The sequence below is a fragment of the Hyaena hyaena genome, unplaced genomic scaffold, assembly GCF_003009895.1.
Source record: "Hyaena hyaena isolate Hyena2069 unplaced genomic scaffold, ASM300989v1 scaffold_20, whole genome shotgun sequence".
Taxonomy (NCBI): domain Eukaryota; kingdom Metazoa; phylum Chordata; class Mammalia; order Carnivora; family Hyaenidae; genus Hyaena; species Hyaena hyaena.
In genome coordinates this window covers 2025629-2035746 of record NW_024080652.1, presented here as the reverse complement: position 1 = coordinate 2035746, position 10118 = coordinate 2025629, and positions in this window count along the sequence as shown.

The window sequence follows — 10118 nt, the reverse complement described above, 5'->3', positions numbered from 1 at the left end:
ATCAGGCTCCCCTCCTGCAGCGTACCGACTTCCCAGACAGGAGTGCCGTCTGTGCCCACAGGCAGCTTTCCAGGCACATCCACCCTCCCGTCTGCGGGAGCCAACAGCCTCCATGCTGAGTCCTGACCCTGCCCCAGGCTCTGGGTTAGGAGGCACAGTGAACGTTTGGAGGACAGGCACCCCAGGCTCCCGAAGGTGCCTCTTCTGCCTCCCGGCCCCTCTGGCTGGGGGAGAAGCTTCCGCACCACACTTCAGGGAGACAAGGCGCTCCTCCCTAGCAATCTGCCCAGCTGGCTGCTGCCAGCTCCCATGAGGTCTCTCTCTGTCCCCTCCCCAAGTGTCCTGTCTGGGGCTGTTGGGCAAGAAGAGCTGGCTAGAGGGAGGGAGGGGCTCTGATCCCAAGACACAAGGGCTACCTTTTCTCTGGTGTCCAGGTCATCATAGCTCCTCTTTGGTCCCCATGGCCACCTGCCCAGGGCCAGCTGTGCGGGTAGCTCGGGGTCACACCCTCAAGGTGGAAGAGGTCTCCAAGTGCAGGGAGGAGCCCCTGTCTGAAGGCTGGCATTATTGCTCCGGCTCCAATTTGTCCCCAAGCTGCCCTTTCTCCCCTCTGAAAACCTTTATGATAAGGGCTCCCTTTGAGCCAAGTGTCGCCTCTGCTCTGGGCTGCCAGCTCCCAGGCCGCCCACCCACCCCTATCCACCCGGCCTTGTTCCAGACAAGCAAGTGCTCCCATGGATGGCTGACGGATGCGTCACCACAGTCCCCAACAAAGCAAGGGAATTTTCCCTCTAAACCTTGACTTGAGAAATGATGTGGCAACAAACGTCCACTGTGGAAGGTTTAGGGAAACAAAACAGAAGAACTATAATCCATCCGCTGCGAGGTCAGACATCCTCCAGGTATATTCTGTGGCTTCCGCCCGAGTTCTGCTCTGCGGGAGGCTGCGTCACGTGGCACCTCCCTGCCACCAGCCACAAAGCGCATCCCCAGCTTCTCTGTGTTGTGTTTTGATTCATGGTTGATTCACCTGCTTTGGGACATTCTGGTTTTTTCCCGGTTTCCCCACTATTTAACATATAATCTGTGCTAGTCCTATTTCCGTACAGAAAACCCATGGTCTCCCCTTGGCCTGAAGCTCTACAGATTCGGGCTCACAGCACCGCGCTCTGTCACAAGGAGCGCAGGCTCTCCACTTATCGCTGAGCGGGGCAGGGACCTGGGGGCCTGGAGCCTGCTCCCTGGATACCCAGCCGCCCCCTCCGCTGTGGCCGACAGCCCAGGACACTGCCTCCTTCCGGCCTCCTGGGTAGCACGGCAAATTGGAAATCCAGGTGAGGGAGTATCTGATCATTCGGAAGGATCCTACTCTGGGGGGGCTACCTGATGCCTGCCCCCCCAGAACACAGAGGTGGCGTGCTGACATCCGGCCCAGGCCAGCTGAGGCTTCCACTGCCCCACCCCTGCACACTGGGACACATTCACCTCAGACCTCCTGTGAAGTCACCTTGTTAGAGCCAATTCTAGAAATGGGCAGTGACGTGGGGTCCCGTCTTTTCAGCCAGAAGGTCACAGGGTACCATCCCCACCTCCGTGCTCACCACCATCCTCTGGCCTGGACAGACCTGGGATACCAGCTGTGTGGTCTTGGGAAGCTCCCTCCCCTCACGGCACCTGTTTCCTGGGAGTGGGTTGGATGGAGGCCCACCTGCAGCCTCAGGATGGGATCTTACTGGGAATAAAGGTCTCTGCAGACATAAGTAAGGTTAAAATCTCAAGGTAAGACTGTCCTGGATGAGAGTGGCCCTAACTCCATCATCAGGTGTTCTCAGAAGTGGCAGAAGAGCAGAAGACACCGGGAGGGGCCAGGAGACCTCGGGAGCTGAGCTGGACGGTGTGACCACCAGGAGCCGGAAGAGGCAGGGAGGCAGGAAGCCTCTGGAGAGAGCACGGCTCCGGAGCACTTTGATTTCGGATCTCTGGCCTCCAGGACTGAGAGACTAAATCATGTTTTCCAGCCCCTGCCCTCGTGTTTCCCGTGGTTGCTGTCAGCGCTAGAAAGCTACGTGGTCCTTCCCCAGCACCCGGTGGGCACTTAGAACAGTCATGCAGTAAACGCTCAGACCCCTGCCGTGTGCCCGGTGCTGGGCTACAGGGACGGGAGGCTAGGCCTCTCTGTGCTCTCCTTCTGTCCACCGGCAGGAGACAGGTTGGAGGGAAGGGCCACATGTGACATGGACGGGGGTAGGGGGAGCTGGGACCTGGGGCAGAGATGGGGGTCCTGCCAGCCGGAGGGACAGCGTGAACGCCGACCTGGAAGTTATAGTGGGTGGGGATGAAGGGCTCAAGAAGGGAAGCAGGGCTACGTGGGGAGTGGGGGGTGGTCAAGGGTCTTGGAACAAAGGCAAGGGGGCAATGGCGGGGGGGCGGGGCGGCTTTCATGTCTCTTACTAGATCACCTGGAAGCAGTGGGGGAGGCTGAGCCCAGGCCCAGCCCGGCTCAAACTGGGCAGGGACATGGATTCGAGGCCTCCCCTGGGGTCCAGGGCCCCTTGCCCATGCCTCAGCGTCCCCAGGCCGCCTGTCCCAACGATGCTACTGGACCTGCTTTGTGTCTCGCTGGAGGGGTGGATGGGAAAGGGGAGCTGAGGGGGAAGGGGAGCCTGACTGGACACCCACCCAGGCCCTGCGTGCCCAGGGACCCTGTCCCTTGTCCGGGGCTGTCTGGGGGCCCTCTTGGGCATGGGGGGTACAGAGGGCCCTGGTGTGAAAGGCAGGATGGGGGTAGGGGCAGAAGAGGTGTGGACAGAGCAAGGCTGAGGCTGTCTGAGGGCCCTCTGAGCTCCAGATTAGTATTCACCCCAGGGCACAGCCAGGCTGGCTGGGGCCCAGGGGAGGGGCTCAGCTCACTCACCCCCCCAACACACCACACATCCAGGGTGGTGGCAGGGGCCCCCTGCCCACGAGCAGGGTCCCAGGTGCCCAGGATTGCTCTGTCTCTCTCCTGTGTACCCCTCCCCTCTCCTGGTTTGGAGAGGTCAGGAGACCAGACTGAACACACACCCTCTCCTGGAGAAGCAGCCCACGTGCCCTGGCGACACCCGGACTCTGGAGGTGGCTTGCCTGGGCTCCGGGCAGCAGCAGGAACAACTCATCCTCGGGGGCCCAGAACAGGGCAGGGGTGGGGGTGGGGGGTTGGTTCTGGAACTGAGCCTGCCCCGTGCTCAGCCATGATAGTGGGTGACTCCGGACAGAGGGGCTGCTTCCTCTCCAGACCCCTCCCAGTTCAGGAGATCATAAGGGCTGACAGGCAGGAACTCACTCCTGCACACACACCACTCAGGTCCTCTCCAGTGGACATGGTATTGCTAAGGTTTAGGGCTTGGTGACTTGCCAGGGGGCCCACCCGAGGCCACAGCATCAGGATCTCCGATGTCCTGACCCGAGAGAGGACCTGCTGGCCCTTCCTGCACCCTACCTGGCCTGTGTGCCTGGCTCCCCACTCGCCCTATAGGGGACACCTGGGGAGGCCCAAAGGCCAGTGGGAGCAGCCCCCGGGTGTATGGCCACTCTGGGCAGGTCCCAGCTTTGCGGCTGGTTGGAGTCCTCAGAACCCATGGTCCAAAAGCTTCTCCAAGCAAGCACAAGAGGATGGGGTCAGTCTGGGAAGGTGGTTGCAGGAGGGTTGCAGACAGGGCCAGAATCAGCCCGGCGTGACTGAGCCTCGGGGACTGGAACAGAGGGATGGATGCAGTGAGCCAGTGTCAAGGGGCTCTCCTTCCCATTGGGTCTGCATCTCCCGCCCCCGAGCAGGGAGAGGGCTGTGGGGCGAGGCATTTACACTTACAGGGCCCTCCTTCCTAGGCTGGGCGCCCCTGCTGCATCTGTACCTGCACGCAGCCCCAGAGCCCACAAGCAGCTGAGGGTGTGACGCTAAGGCTCACCTCGTGGTGCCTGCGAAGTCCCACCGGGGCCGGGTTCTTCCAGACGGGCCCGCTGGCTGGGCTGCACACCCCGCCCAGCCTGGAGGGCGCAGGGGCCCATAGGAGCTGGGGACCCATGCAGCTGTGGGGTTTGGCCCGTCCGAGCACAGAGAATGGAGCATGTGATGGCGGGGGGAGGGGGGTTCCTGCCGTGGTAGTCCTGGGGGCGCAATCACCTCACCATCAGGCGAGCATCCAGTGGCCCTGCGGCCTCTTCCAAGCCACACATCCAGAGCGCGACAAAGCCACATGCCCCAGAGAAGCTCTTCAAGGACCCCCACCCCTTGTGCTTAAGGCCCAGCCTTCCCCCCGAGGCCATGGGTCACTTCGCCCACCATGTCCCACACTCAGCAGCTGCCAGCCCACCCCTGGCTCTGTCTGTCCCAGACACACACCTTCCTTCTACCCCTGGGGTCCTTGTGCCTAAAAGGCACACTGCACCCGTCTACAGGGGTTCCCCAGTTGGGCTGGAGTCCCCACCCCACCCCATGCAGCTGCTCCTGCAGCTTCCTTTCCTCCCCATCCCAGCTCCAGGCCTCCAGCGCCTTCCGCTGCGTGCCCCTGCCCGCCCCCCACCTGCCGGATGACACCCACTCTACATTTAGCTCTCACACCCGACAACTACTTCTCCCCAAAGCCGCCCTCGCACGCGCTCACCTTGTTAGTGGCTGCCTTCGGCCCAGAAAGACGCTGAAGGCTGGGGTGCTGCAGCCCCCATGGTCTTGCTCCCGTCAGTGCCCAGCCAGGGTGGGTGTGTTTCCACGCACCCCACAGCAGCGTGGAGACCCGGTCCTGCACACACCCTGCCCGTGCCTCGTGCCCTGAGCACACCCACGTGGACACGCCTGCCTCCGTTCACACACACACACACACACACACACACACACACACACACACACGTGCACACGGGCCACGGCCCTCCCCACAGGCTGCCCAGCGCCCTCACTCCCCCCACGTGCACGGGTCACACACACAGAGACAGGCGCGAGCTCCCTCCTGCCTTCCCTGCCACCCTCACTGCAACAGGCACCCGGGCTGCTGTTTGCCGCCTCTGCCTGCTGGCGTGTTTGCCAAGCAGTTTCCATGGCGACACATCTTGGCTGACAGGAACAGACAAGTGCAGAGAAGATAGTCTCCACGGAGGGGATGGGGCTTGAGGTCTCCGCCCCCAGGCTCCAGGCAGGCACGGTGGGGTGGGGGGGTGCTCCCATGAGCCCTTGCCCTGAACAAGGCTTGCATGGCACCCTGAGAAGGAGGTTCCAGACTTCCTCTCGGTACATGCTACCAGAGCAGACTTAGGTCACTCAGTCATTCAACAAACCTTCCATGCGGGCTGCAGAGTTCTGCCTCAGGCAGGGGCCTGGCTCATGGGCCATGTCTGACACTGGACGGTGGTCCCCACTGGGGTGCTAAAGGCCCATCCTAGGCAGCTCAATAGCTCCCTGAGCCCAAGGCCCACCTGCCACCCTCTTGGAGGCGGGCTTCATGGGGCAAGTGTTCTGGGCTCCCCCCTGGGGAAGAGCAATTGCAAATGCCAATTCACCCCTTCCTGAGCCATCCGTGCTCTTTGTAGAAACTTGTGCCCAGAGGTGAAGCCTATAGCCCATCCTTGGCTCTCAGCTTGTCTCATGACTTGCATTGGCCAATACGAGGTGACAGAAGTGAGGTGCTTGGGTGGACCAGGTGGCTAAGCGTCCAACTCTTAATTTCAGCTCAGGTCATGATCTCACAGTCATGGGATTGAGCCCCACATTGGGCTCTGCACTGGGTACTGAGCCTGCTTGGGATTCTCTCTCTCTCTGCCCCTCCCCTGCTCATACTCTCTTCCCCTCTCTCTCTCAAAAAAAAAAAAAGGGAAAAGAGGTGACAGACGTGACACTATGCCAGGTGTGACCTCAGGCCCTGAGGGAGGTATGTGCCTCTGCCTGTTCTCCCTAGGTCTGCAGTGGCAGCACGAGACGAAGCCTGGGCTGCCCTTCTGGAAGGTGAGAGAACAGGGGGCCTGGGTCATCCCAGTGGAGACCACCCTAGAACAGCAAGCCCCCAGCCACTCACTAGCTGACCCCAGAGGCAAGACAGCCAGCTGGGGGAAGCAGCGATGGCTGCACCCCCAGACCCTTTACACACGACTGAACACTGTTGTTTGAAACCAGTGGCCTGAGGGGGTTTGTGACACAGCAGAGGCTGATGTGCCCTCTTCCAAGGGCCCTGGCAAACCATCATCCAATCTCATGCCATCAGCATGTGCTGAGCACCCTAAAAGCTCCCCCAGGCTGCCAGGGACCAGGCCAGGATGTGCGGGCTGCACGCGGACCTACTATGTGCCAGCGCTGTGTGGAACCTAGGGATGGGGACACAGTATGGGGCCTGTCTCTGTTCCCAGAGCCCGCAGCACGGAGAGGGCTGCTGCATGAGTCCCAGCTTATAGGTGCGAGAGGGTGGGTGACCTGCAGTGGCCGCAGCGGGTGGGCGTGGCCACAGAACGGGCTGGGTCAGAGCTCCCATCCTCTAAGGTTTTCTCTCCACGGACACCTGTCTCTGGGTAACTGCACGTTAGTGCATCAAAGTTGGTGAAATAGCTCAATCTCTGTTCAGTGCGGACCGTGGTTCTGAGCTCCGTGGTGCATCTGCCCTCTCTCCCGGAGCAAGGCCCCTCGGGCTCGTCTGGGATGGAATCTCCCTGAGGACCTTGGTCTTGTCAGTGCTTCTGGCTCCTACAGATGGCGATAGGCACATGGTCCGCACCCCTCATTGTTTGCTGGAAGATGGGCGGCCCAGATCATCTAGCCTGCTCCCACTGGGAAGAGAAATCTGCATAGCAACAGGGCTGCTGGGCGGCTGTGGCACCTTGATTGGACACACCAGTCAATGTCCGTTCTGATTGGCTGGCACCCTCTCGGCCAGCTAGCATTTGTTAATACCTGCCAACACCTGTTGGGCGGCCTCACAGGATCAGAAGGCACAAGTCTGGGCCAGTTCTGGCCACGTGGGGTGTAGTGCAGAAGACCCACTTCATCTTAAACTGAAACTCTGAAGGGCTGCGCTCTCTAGGAATGAGTCTGAATTAGGCCTGCTCCCTCTGTCCTGCAGGAAACCCCAGGGGAAGTCAGACAAGAGTGACTTGGGCTAAGAGATGCAGTATCAAAACGAGAAAGTTCCTGAGAAGTCCGAGCACCGATTCAAGGCCCAGGGATGCGTTACCTGGGTGGGCCTCCCAAGTTCAACCGTGAACTTGGGTTGAGGAAGGTCCCCACTTAACTCCCTAGGAAAGCTCCCCTTCATCTCCACCTCCAAGAATCCCCACATACAAGTGTTTGAGAGCCAGTAATTAGCACGTAGTTAATGACCAAGAACAGACAGAAGCAATGTGTCCCCGGGCACCTGGATAGGTTTGGGTGCTGGAGCTGCCACACATTGTGGCAGACAGTGGCAGGCAGGCCCCCTTCACTCAGCCTTCCTATAATCCTGAGCCCCGTGTGCGCAGCCTTCCTACAATCCTGAGCCCCGCATGGCCGGGCATGGCCATGTGACTCCATGTGACTGAAGCTTGGACAATGGGCTACGCACAGTAACATGTAACTTCCAGGCCCCAACTGTAAATCCCCGTTTGATCCTTCAAGCGCTCTCATTTCTGCCTGCCTGGCATGGACCCAAACCCTACAGGAGCCTTAGGAGCTGTGGGCTGATAGGAAAAGGCACTAGAACAGAGGGCCCCAGGTCCCATTTCACCACTTGCAGGAAAGCAGCCCAGGAGAGAACAGCATGCAGGGCACCTGCTGTGGGCAGTGAATGAACTTGTAGGAGTTCAGCTAGGACTGAAGGGGCACGATGAGTGGCCAGTGTTACCACAATACAGACAGACTATAAAACAACGAAGCTTGCTCTGTTTAAAGAAGTAAACACTTGAAAATATCAGCAGGAAGCAGGAAGCTGTATAAAGTGATGACAAATTTCAAGAAGCACAGACAGAATGGAGCACAGAGACACCAGCAAACAGGTGATGTGAGATCTGACACCTGCCAGGGCTCTAGGAAAAGGAAGACAGTGGCCAGAGTCAGGAGCAGGGACCATATCTGAAGTCTGAAAGGACAGGGGCTGAGAACCTGCCAGAACTGATGGGGGAAAAAAATCCAGGTTCAAGACTCCCAGCGAGTCCCAAGAATTGGGGGAAAAAAAAAATTCTCACCTACATGTGGTAGTAAAATTGCAGAAAACTAAAGGAGAGAAGCTGTAAGAAAGATGGGTTACCTTCGGCAACAGCAGTGAGGCTGACAGTGGCTGCTGGGCCACGGAAGGCAGGGGACAGTGGAGTGTGCTCTGTGGGCTCCTGCTGCAAGAAAGTAAGTGCCCACTCAGCGTCTACACTTGATATGCACATATGCCAAGAGCGACAGTGACATAACGACACCTCAAGACTGACCCAAACAGCAAATTTTGTTACCTGACTCTCCTGTGGTGTCAGGAAGGAAGGCTCGTGGGCCCCGCAGCAGACAGCCTGCTGAAGCGGACACTGATGGGGGCCTGAGAGCCGGCCACGGCCAGGTGACGTTTAGTCTCCTGCTACGATGTTCGAGGGTGTTGACTAAGGTATCTGCAGGAGACGGTGCCAAACAGGCTGATGGGCACCTGGGCCACAGGCTCTGGGGTACAGCCTGCTGGCAACAGGGGGGCATGGCAGCTTCTGGCCAGGAAGTGACACTGACCAGATGACTGTGACAGCCAAAGAGAACAGACTGGAGGGAGAAAGTCCAGTGGAAGAAACCCATTGAGAAGTGGCTGCAGGAGCCCAGGAGACAGGCAGCGGGTGCAGCAAAGCGTTACGTCACACGTGCAGTGTCCTCGCCGTATCGCAGCACGGCTGGCCCGCTGGCAGTGGCCATGCAGGTCCAGGGCTCAAAGAGAGGGAGGTCTGGGCAGAAGTCCTGGGCCCGTCCGGGGAAGGGGGCTGTGTGAGGCGAGGGAAGGAAGTGGGCAGAGTAGGGGAGAGCAGGCCAACAGGACCGCGGGGACAGGACAGGTTAAGACGGGGCAAAGCAAGCAGCTAACACGTCAGCCACTTTGTTGGTGAATGACACGCCATGTCTCCGTCTGCTCTCGACAGCCTGGTGGAGCCCATCTGTAACCCAGGGGCATCCCAGGCCCCACCCAGCGCACAGCGGCCTGTACAGGTGAAGTCAGGCCTTGGCCAGCGTCCCTCGGTGAAGAAGCGGGCAGGGGATCCACCGGGGCTGCGCCCCAAATGCAAAGTCTGCCAAGACAGACCAGCTGCATTCCACAGAAGGACGAGAACAGGCCCCCTGCTGTCCACACGCTTCTCTCCCCTCACAAGTCCCTCTGAAATACACAGGCTTTCCAGAGGCGGGGGGCCCTCACCTCCGGGGTGAACACCGGGCATGACAAATGCCTTTCCTGCATCTGTTGACATGAGCACACGATTCCCCTTCCGCCTGTGGGTCCCTGTGGCCCTGCGGGCTTATAGGAGCTAAGCTGCAGTTGCGAAGCCAGCCCTCCTCCTGGGTGAACCCCACTGCTGCTGCAGAGCTCTTCTTCCACGTTGTTGGACTCCATTTGCTAGTGTGTCGAGGCTGCCGACCGTCTACATTCATGAGATGTTGGTCTCCGGTGTTCTGGACTGTCATCGTCTGGAGTGGGTGTCAGGGTGACACTGGTCTCGTAGAACAAGGAGGAAGTGCTCCCTCTGCCTCCGCCCTCAGGAGAGGTCGCAGGGAATGATTTCAAGTGTCTGGTGGAGTCACCCACGCACCCGTCTGGGCCTGGGGCTTTGTTTGGGAAAGTTGTGAATTATCGACTCCATTTCCTTAACTGAAGGTTTATTTAAATTATCTATTTATTCTTGTGTGAGTTTTGGCAAATTATTTTTCAAGGAATTGGTCCGTCTCAGCCAGGTCATCAAATCTATGGGCCTAAAGCTGTACACAGTATTCCTTTACTATTATTCCTTTAGTTTCTCAGTCTCCATGGGATCTGCAGGGAGGTTCCCTTTCATTTCTGGTGCTCGTGATTTGTATCCTCCCTGTTTTTTTAAATCAGTCTAGCTAGAGGCTTATCAATTTTATTGATCTCTTCAAATCAGTTTTTGGCTTAAATGACTTTCTCTTTTGATTTCATTTTAAA